The sequence below is a fragment of the Aegilops tauschii genome, chromosome 4 (genome assembly GCF_002575655.3).
Source record: "Aegilops tauschii subsp. strangulata cultivar AL8/78 chromosome 4, Aet v6.0, whole genome shotgun sequence".
NCBI classification, from domain to species: Eukaryota; Viridiplantae; Streptophyta; class Magnoliopsida; order Poales; family Poaceae; genus Aegilops; species Aegilops tauschii.
Window position 1 is genome coordinate 481,432,094 of NC_053038.3, and position 9,336 is coordinate 481,441,429.

The window sequence follows — 9,336 nt, forward strand, 5'->3', positions numbered from 1 at the left end:
TTGATGAAGATGGGTCGTACAGGCCTGCTAGCACAGCCACGCCGTGGGCCGCAGGCAGGCAAGTCTAGGGACTCCCGTTCCGAGAACCCTGACACACGTCACGAGAACCTCGCGAGGGTTGCCTTGCCTTGATCTCTCCGCCCCTCACGAGCCAACCTGGCGAGGCCGCTCCTAAGGAGGTTTTGTGTCGCCCGCCTCGCGAGGCTTGGCCCCTCGCGAGGGTCTTGAATGCCTTGTTGATGAACATGGGCCGTACATGCCTGCTAGCACAGCCACGCCATGGGCCGCAGGCAGGCAAGTCTGGGGACCCCCGTTCCCAGAACGCCGACAGTAGCCCCCGGGCCCAAGGTGCACTCGGGCGTGGCTTCAAGGCAAAGCAGAAGGTCAATTGTGGAATGCCGCGGGCCCCAAAAGCCTGCGGCCTTGGTCGATGCATGGCGGTTGATTGGACGTGGGCGTCTCCGCTTCCCCACGCTGCCTCGGCAACTGCCCGACTTGACAAGTCCCTGCGACATGCAAGGGAAAACCATCATTACCTGTGATCGTGGGAGGCGCCGGTTGGCCTTCTCCCGCTATAAATGGGGAGGGGGGCAAATCCCCCGTCGTCCATCTCTTCCCAACCCGCTTGCTTCTCCCTCCTTGCTCCTCTGCTAGCAACAATGGCACCGATCCGAAGGTTCTCCGCCGAGGATAAAGGAAAGGCTCCCCGCGACGAGCCGGGGCCGCTTCCGCCGAAGAAGAGGTCGGTTCACCGCCGCGACGCAGCGGCGATGGAGGTGGTGACGAGGCCTTGGTGTGAGCGGCCACCTCCTGGGTATCCGCTACCCCTGTACGCCCAAGCTGGGGGCTCAGGGGGAAGGAGCAACGAGCGGTGCCGCCCGCGGCACGACCGCGGCCGCTGCACGATGGCGATACGTGTCGTCGCCCCTGGAACCCATGCTGCGGACTCCTCTCGCGAGCTTGTGTTGTGGGCGGCGATGCCGCCAAGCACCTGGATCCTCTTCCCGCGGTTTTTCTCCGACGTGATGCCGCCGAGGGGACCCCTCGAGCTCTGGTTGCAGCATGCTGACTGTGACGCCCCGGCGACCGGAGCAGAGGTTGAAGTGGTCTCCTCCGGCAAGATCTTCATGACCCACGGCTGGGGTGAGGTCGCGCGGGTTTGCCGTGCTGAGGGCGCCCTCGCGATCCACTTTGACTATGACGGTGCTTCCACGTTGTTCTTCAAGGTCTTCGATGCAGAGGGCCGCCGCCTGGAGTGCTGCCCTGGAGGGGTGCGCCAGGACGATGTGCGCCCGGCCTGTGGCACCTCCAGCAGCAGCAACTCTTGGGCGTCCAGCGGTTCTCCCGAGCCCTACGAGACCCCGGAGACTAGCGACGACAGCAACGTGCCCCCGAGCTCTCGCCGCGCCCGGAGCAGGGCTGCGGCGTCCAGCCGCCACCGCCGCTGATCTGGATGGGGTTGGCGCCGGCCTCCCGCGGCCCACTGTTGATGATGGCATCGGCCATGGGAGGGTGTAGATAGGATTCTCCTAGGTTCTCGTCTTTTGTTCCCTGCGAGGAATCAAGAAGTACCCCGCAGGGGGTGTGTAAAGGACCTGTAATGTCTTTTGTTGATATTATCCTTGTTATGAAAATTTGCGAATGCCTGCTCTGTTTAGGCTCGATCTCCCCTTTCCAACCTCGCGACGGCTTGTTGCTCTACGCTGACAGGTCCTGGTCCCCAGGCAAGCTGCAGCCGTCGCTGGTACGCCAGGTCGCATGCCGTGGTCAAGGCCAAGAGGTGAGCGGCCCGAGGTCCAGTAAGAGCCCCTGAGGCGCGATGCTCAGGAGGTCCCCTTTAGCGCTCAAGCAGCCGTGGTAAGGTAAGAAAGGGAGGCGACGTTGCCGCAACAGGGCTGCGGCGTGCGTGACCCTTAGGCTCCAGCGATTAACCAATCCGAGCGCGAGACTTATCTTGGCGGTTTGGGGTCGATTCCTTGCGATGTGTCGCGTTAATGCGTAGCTAGGCCAGGCCGTGCGTGCCTCCCCCTCTTCTCCATGCTCTCCTTTATGCTCTACGTCCTCAGGTCCCAGCCCTCGAGCGAGCTCAGCCGCTGCTTGTATGCCAGGTCGCGTGCCGTGGTCAAGGCCAGGGGGTGAGGGCTGGAGAGCCAGTAGGAGCCCCTGAGTCGCGATGCTCAGGAGCCCCCCTTTTAACGCGCAAGCGGATTGCATGGGAGAAGAGGGAGCTCACGGTGCCGCCTGCTGTCATTCCCATGAGATCCCTGCGAGCCAGCACAAGGAGAAACACAGTTTGCCATTATGGTTACCAGTCCGCCGTCGGCTGCCTCGTGAGGAGATGAAGGCACTGATGGCCTGGTGAGGTGACGTGTGCGGGGCGTGCCGCGAGCCAGAGCTCCCCCAACGCCTCTGAAGGGCCCGGTGAGGTGACGCTGAAGTGAGGAGCAATTCCTTCACCGCGCACGTCACTTCACCGCCACCGCGCACGCCCCACCGGGCCCACGCGGTGAAGGAATTGCTCCTCACGAGCCACTGGGGCCCTGAGCCTCGGGAGGCTCTGGGGGTCCAGGTGGTTCCCTGAGGATCGCCTCCATCTCCATCAGGACGGCGCGATGCCTGGCCTCCTGAGCTGCGAGGACACGCCTGTCACACCCTAGCTAGTTCATGCATTGGAATGTTGCATCATGTTTACTTTGAGTAGAAACTTAGAAATGGGGATGACAGAACCCCCAGCACCCCCTGAAACCAACTAGGGTTTACTAAAATAATTTTCAATGAACCTGAGATGCCCTTCTAAAATGTTCATCATCTTTGCCTTGGTCTTAAACCTCTGCCAAAAATGGTGCACAATTTTCTAGGTCATCCTAAGGTCACTGGATTAAATCATTACCTATTTACATTTGGGCATTTAAATGCTATAAAATATTTTAAATGCCCAAATAATTTTGGAATTAAGTGTGGGCTGTTAGGAATAATCCCAACAGAGCCCACAATTATTTTCAGGATTTCTGGGAACATTTTAGTATTTTTAGAAAAGCCACAAACCTGCAGAAATAAAAGAAAACAGAAATAAAAGGAAAAAAACTTACCTGGCAAAGCCACCAGCCGGCCCACCTGGCGGCCCAGCACTGTGCTGGCCCGTGCCAGCCAGCTGCTTCGTCCCCGCCAGGCAGGCAGGGAGGTGACGCCGGCGTGCGCGAGCTCGCCACGGCGCCAGCTACTTGCCGCTTCGCCCCTGGACGCGCTGGTTGACCTCCACGTCGTCTCCCCAACCCCCTGGACACTTCCATTCTCCCCCAAAGCCTCTCCCTCGCTCCCCTCCGCCATGGCCGACGCCACCGTAGTCGCGCCGCCGTGAAACCGCGTCCACTGTCGTCCTCGCGTCGCCCTGCCATGTCCACGAGCTCCGCCATCGTCTACTTCGCCGAGCTAGCCGAGCCTCGAGCGCTCGCACGCTCTGCACCGCCTCCATCGACCTCGTCTTCACCGACCACCGCCGGAGATCCTTTCGCCATCACCACTGCAGCAACTCGTCCCAGACCTCGCCGTCTGCCCCGCCGTGACCGCCGTGAGCTCAGCTACCTCCCCATCCTCTCCGTTTTTGCTCTTGAGCACCGTAGCGACCGCATGAAGCTCAACCGCACGCGCCGCCGCCGAGCTCGTCGCCAACGTGGCTCCGGCCACACAACGGCCTCGCCACCCTGCCCGCTAGCCTCACCGCACTCCCAGGATGCCGTAGCACCACTCCCCGCACCTCGTCGTGCCCCCTAGCGACGGGTTCGACCTCGCCCAAACTCCGTCGACCGCCAAAGTCGTCGCCGACGACAATTCCGGCCACCCCAGGTCCACCCACTGCCACCACTCGACGCGGCTCACTCCCACCTACCCGTAGATGGTCTCCGCCGTCCATTTGGTCGTCGGAGGACAAAACCCACACTGCCCCGCCGCGTTTGGCCTCGCCGGCGGCTAAACGCCGGTGAGTTGACCGGGTTGACCCTAGTTTGACCCCCTGGGTCTATGACAGGTGGGGCCCGCCCTGCTAATTAACCTAGGATTAGGACTAATTAAAATTAGTTAGTCTAATGACACTGACACGCGGGACCCACTGGTCAGGTTTGACCTGGACCGTCCTCGTTGACTGCTGACGTCACCCTCACGCAATGTTGGCGCAATAAATCATTTACTGGATTTATTCTTATACAGGAAATCCAGAAAATACTACAAACTTCAAGAATTCATAGAAATTAATCTGTATCTCCAAATGCAAAGATTTATATATGAAATTTGATCAGAAAAATTCAATCTTTCCATCTGTACTGGTTTCATGCATGTAAAAAACCATATTTGTTAGTATATATCAAGGCCGAGAGGACACGTTCCTCTCATGTCGAGATTTAACATTCTTGTTTAGACGAAGCAAGTTAATGCACTAATATGACCTCTTAGTTTGGGTTTGCATTTGAATCTTTGATTCAAATGAACTCAAACCAATCTGTTCTAAGTTGCATTAGCCAAAACACACTCATTTTTGCCATGTCATAGCATGCATCATATTGTAGCATATTTCCATGTAATGATTGTGCTACCGATGTGATTTTCGTGGTAGGTTCTGCCTCCGAGGATACCCACGAATATCTGACTGAAGGGCAGTATCCCACTACCACTCTGTCAGGCAAGCAACCCATTGATCATTTCGATGCAAACCCAACTTCTCGCTTCTGCTCTCGTTTACTACATTAAGACAATGCGTTTCAAACTGCTGTGTGTTGCGGTAGTTGAACCCACTTCCTCTGAATGACCTGTCATTGCCACAGTAACTAGATGAAACCCACTAGCATGTGTAGGAGTTGATTGAGCAATGTTTGTGTTTCCTACCATGCTATGCCTGCTATGCTTAGAGTCGTGTCAGGTCTGGCTCATCGGGGTGATGAACTAGAGTGAATGGTTGCGTCGGTAATGAGAGTGAAGTGTTGAACATGATTTGGTAAAGGTATCGATGAGAGGCCATGTAGGAGTACATGGTGGGTTGTTTCATTGAGGTCGTCCTTAAGAACTGATATCTGTATGTGTGATTTAGGATCAGCTACTACCACGCCTTGGGCCCGAAACCAATGGACCCTCTCGACTTATTAACCACTCTTGTCCTCTGTCCAGGAGTTGCAAGTAGTTTTTGGTGTTTGTAGTATGCTGGAGGCCATGCGCGGCGCTGACCTTAGGGGTGGGCTGTGATGCGGTAAGCACGTGGCCCGGTGTACCGAGTCGCCCGTTTGGTGTCTCGGGAACCCTGTACACATCGTATTGGGCCGTTGAGGACACCCCGGCCGGACTTCCTTGCGGATGGAACCCGAATAGGCGATAAACCTGGACTAGGGACTCGTGTGTTTAGTCAGGTCGTGGCCGACACCCTCGCTGGGCTTCCGCTTGAAGGTTGCCGAGTACATGTCGTGTAAACGGCGATAAGTGGTGGAAGCGTGTGTGAAGAAGTACACCCCTGCAGGGTATAAAACTATTCGAATAGCCGCGTCCACGGCAAAGGACTACTTGGTCGCATTATGCAGTTCATAGACAAGTTAATGGTTACTACTAAAAGACTCGAGATAAGTGTGAGTACCGCGGATGGCCCTCTCGTAGGATGATGAGGGAGGATCCACAGTGGAGTATTGTGATGGTGATTAGAGGACTCGTGTACGAAAACTATTTTTACAAGTGGTGTCTCGTAGGATAGCTTAGCCAAGAGTCAAAGCTGGCTTGCTGCAATAACTCCACTACCCTTCTTGAGAATGTGCATGTATAGTAGGATCTGTTGTAAGACTTGCTGAGTACCTTTGTACTCATGTTGCTTTAATAATTGTTGGAGAAGAGAACACCGCCCCCTCTGATGGGTTCTATGTAGATCTCGACGTTGACGAGTGACTTGCCACCTAGGTGGTGACCCTGAGCTTGTGAAGGGCCTTTGTAGATAGACAGGCTTCATCAAGCCTTCTTTCTTTCTAGTTGTCTGTACTCAGACAAGTTTGCTTCCGCATGTGCTTGTATGTTTGTATGACTTGAGTGTCGGGTCATGTGACCCCTACCTGTATGAACATCTTATGTATGGCTCTCCGGAGCCTTTAAATAAAGTACTTTGAGTTGTAGAGTTTTGTTGTGATGCCATGTTGTATTTACACATATCGACCATATTGTGTGTATGATTGAAATGCTTGGTATGTGTGGGATCCGACAATCTAGTTGTTTATCCTTGGCAGCCTCTCTTATGGGGAAATGTAGTCTGGTGTCTCCACTGAGCCTTGGTAGTCCGCTACAGCCCGGTTTACCAGAGTCCTGCTAGCCCAGCACTACTGCTCCGGAACACTTAGACTGGCCGGCATGTGTTTTACTTCGTTCCTGTGTCTGTCCCTTCGGGGAAATGTCACGCGGTGACATCCGGCGTCCTGCCTAGGCTGCTACAGCCCGAGTTCCCGGAGTCCTGTTAGCCCAGTGCTACAGCCCGGATTCACACGCTGCTGACCGACATGCTTGATGTTGATTCATGTATGCTTGTCCCCGTAAGTTAGCGCCGCTTTGGGTTCACGACTAGCCATGTCGGCCCGGGTTCTATGTCATATGGATGCTATTGACACTATCATATACGTGAGCCAAAAGGCGCAAATGGTCTCGGGCCATGGTAAGGCGACACCCGTGGGAATACCGTGCGTGAGGCCGCAAAGTGATATGAGGTGTTACAGGCTAGATCGGTGTGACTTAGAATCGGGGTCCTGACAGCGTTGGCATCAGAGCCGGATTGCCTGTAGGTTCGTTGAGCCAAACTGGTCGATGTCGAGTCTAGAAATGCTTTAGTTATATGTAGGGGAATTGATTGTGGGAGGGACGTAAGGCTCTTTTTACTCCTTTACCTTATGCCCTCTGATCTGAGTCATCCTCTTCTCTTTCTACGTGGGTTAAGGACTAGGATCTCTTCTCTCTATCAGGTTCACGTGTTACTAATCCGTAGTAACTTATAGGATTGTTGGTTACAAGCCTCAGTTTAGTTTCTACTACCTTTAGTATGTTGTCAATTGAACCGGAACCTTGATATGATGTTGTTGAGTGGTTTTGCAAACTGTTGTGAATGTCTCGAATCTTTTTCTAAGCATTTACAGCCGTTATGCTGACTGCTTTCTCCTAGAAAATTCTAATGCCTTTGCATTATTCCATGCTTTCAAATGGCCTCCTGCAACCAGAATCAAGTGGTTCGTTTGACTCGGTGCCTCGATGTACCTGGTCACACGGCCATGCTCGTCCGTGTGATGACCGAGACGGGCTATCGATGGTATCCTGAGTATACCGTCGAGGAGCAGTTTCGAGACTTCAATCAGAGCCAATACCTTTGTACAGTCAGGATATACCCTTCCTATCCTGGAGCTACTGAACCCCTCCATTGCTCTTATGGACTTGGGGTTACCATCAAGATGTCCGTGCAGGACGCTGCTTACTCGATGATGACTATCATGCGAGCCAGACTTGCCTTGCTTCGGAACACTGAGTTCCGCTATATGCCAGCATCACTCCGTGGGGCACAAAGGTACTACCAGGCTATTTATGCTGACTCTACTCATGAGGATCCCAACGTCGTCCTTGGTACGCTCCTTGTTAATTGCCATCCGGCATCTGTTCTTTTTGATACTGGAGCATCTCATTCATTCATTTCCGAGAGCTATGCTCGATTGCACAACACGACATTCTGTGACATGCCCACCACCATGGAAATTCAAACTCCTGGCTCTAGATGGCAAACTTCTAGAGTAAGCCATGGGAATGAAATTCTTGTCGATAGACTGGTCTTCCTTGCCTCACTAATAGCTCTCAAGTCCTCGGACATAAACATCATCTTGGGTATGGATTGGATGTCAGCCCATTATGCTAAGATTTATTGCTCTACTAGAACTGTTCAACTCACCCATCCATCGGGCAAGATAGTCAATGTTTTGACCCGAGTGTCTAAGTGTCAGCTCTACTCCCTAAATGCCAACCCTCTTCCAAACCTCGAGGATATCCCGGTAGTCCGTGACTTCCCGGATGTCTTTCCAGAGGAATTACCAGGTGTTCCACCTGACAGGGATGTCGAGTTCGTGATAGACCTTGTCCCCGGAACCGTCCCAATCTCTAGAAGACCCTATAAGATGGCACCCTGAGAACTAGCCGAGCTTAAGAACAACTCGATGAGTCCTTGAAAAAGGGTTTCATCCGTCCTAGTTCTTCTCCATGGGCTTGCCCCATCCTCTTTGTCAAGAAGAAGGATGGAACGGATCGGATGGTTGTAGATTACCGACCTGTCAACTTGGTCACAATCAAGAACAAGTATCTGCTCCCCAGGATCAACGATCTGTATGATCAGCTCGCTGGATCCTGAGTATTTTCCAAAATGGATTTGAGGTTGGGCTACCATCAAATCAAAATCAAGAACAGGGACATTCCTAAAACGGCATTTGTCACTCGTTATGGCCAATACGAGTACACCGTCATGTCCTTCAGTTTAACCAATGCCCCAGCCACCTTCTCTCGGTTAATGAACTCGATCTTCATGGAGTATTTGGATAAATTCGTCGTGGTATACCTCGATGATATACTCATCTACTCCAAGAATGAGGAAGAACACGCCGAGCATCTAAGGCTAGTATTGATGAAACTTCGAGAGCATCGCCTTTATGCCAAATTCTCCAAGTGTGAATTCTGGTTGCCAGAAGTGACCTATCTAGGCCATGTAATCTCTGGTAAGGGTATTGCTGTCAATCCCGAGCGAGTTCAAGCCGTCCTTGATTGGACTCCACCTGAAACGGTCAAGCAAGTTCGGAGTTTCCTTGGCTTAGCGAGCTACTGTCGCCGCTTCGTCGAGAATTTCTCCAAGGTTGCTAAACCTCTAACTGAACTCCTCAAGAAAGATAAAAAGTTCGAGTGGACCCCACAGTGCGAGTTTAGCTTTCAGGAACTGAAAAGACGCCTGACATCTGCTCCCGTACTTGTGCCACCAGATTTTTCTAAGGACTTTGTTATCTATTGCGATGCCTCGCGACAAGGACTAGGTTGCATACTCATGCAAGATTGTCATGTGATTGCCTACGCTTCTCGACAGTTGCGTCCACATGAGGATAACTATCCCAAACATGATCTAGAGCTTGCAGCTGTGGTCCATGCACTCAAAACATGGCGACATTACCTTCTTGGTAATCGTTGCGAGATTTACACCGATCACCAAAGTCTGAAATACATCTTCACCCAAACGGATTTGAATCTCAGGCAAAGACATTGGGTCGAGTTGATCACAGATTACGACTTAGGAATAACTTACACCCCGGGCAA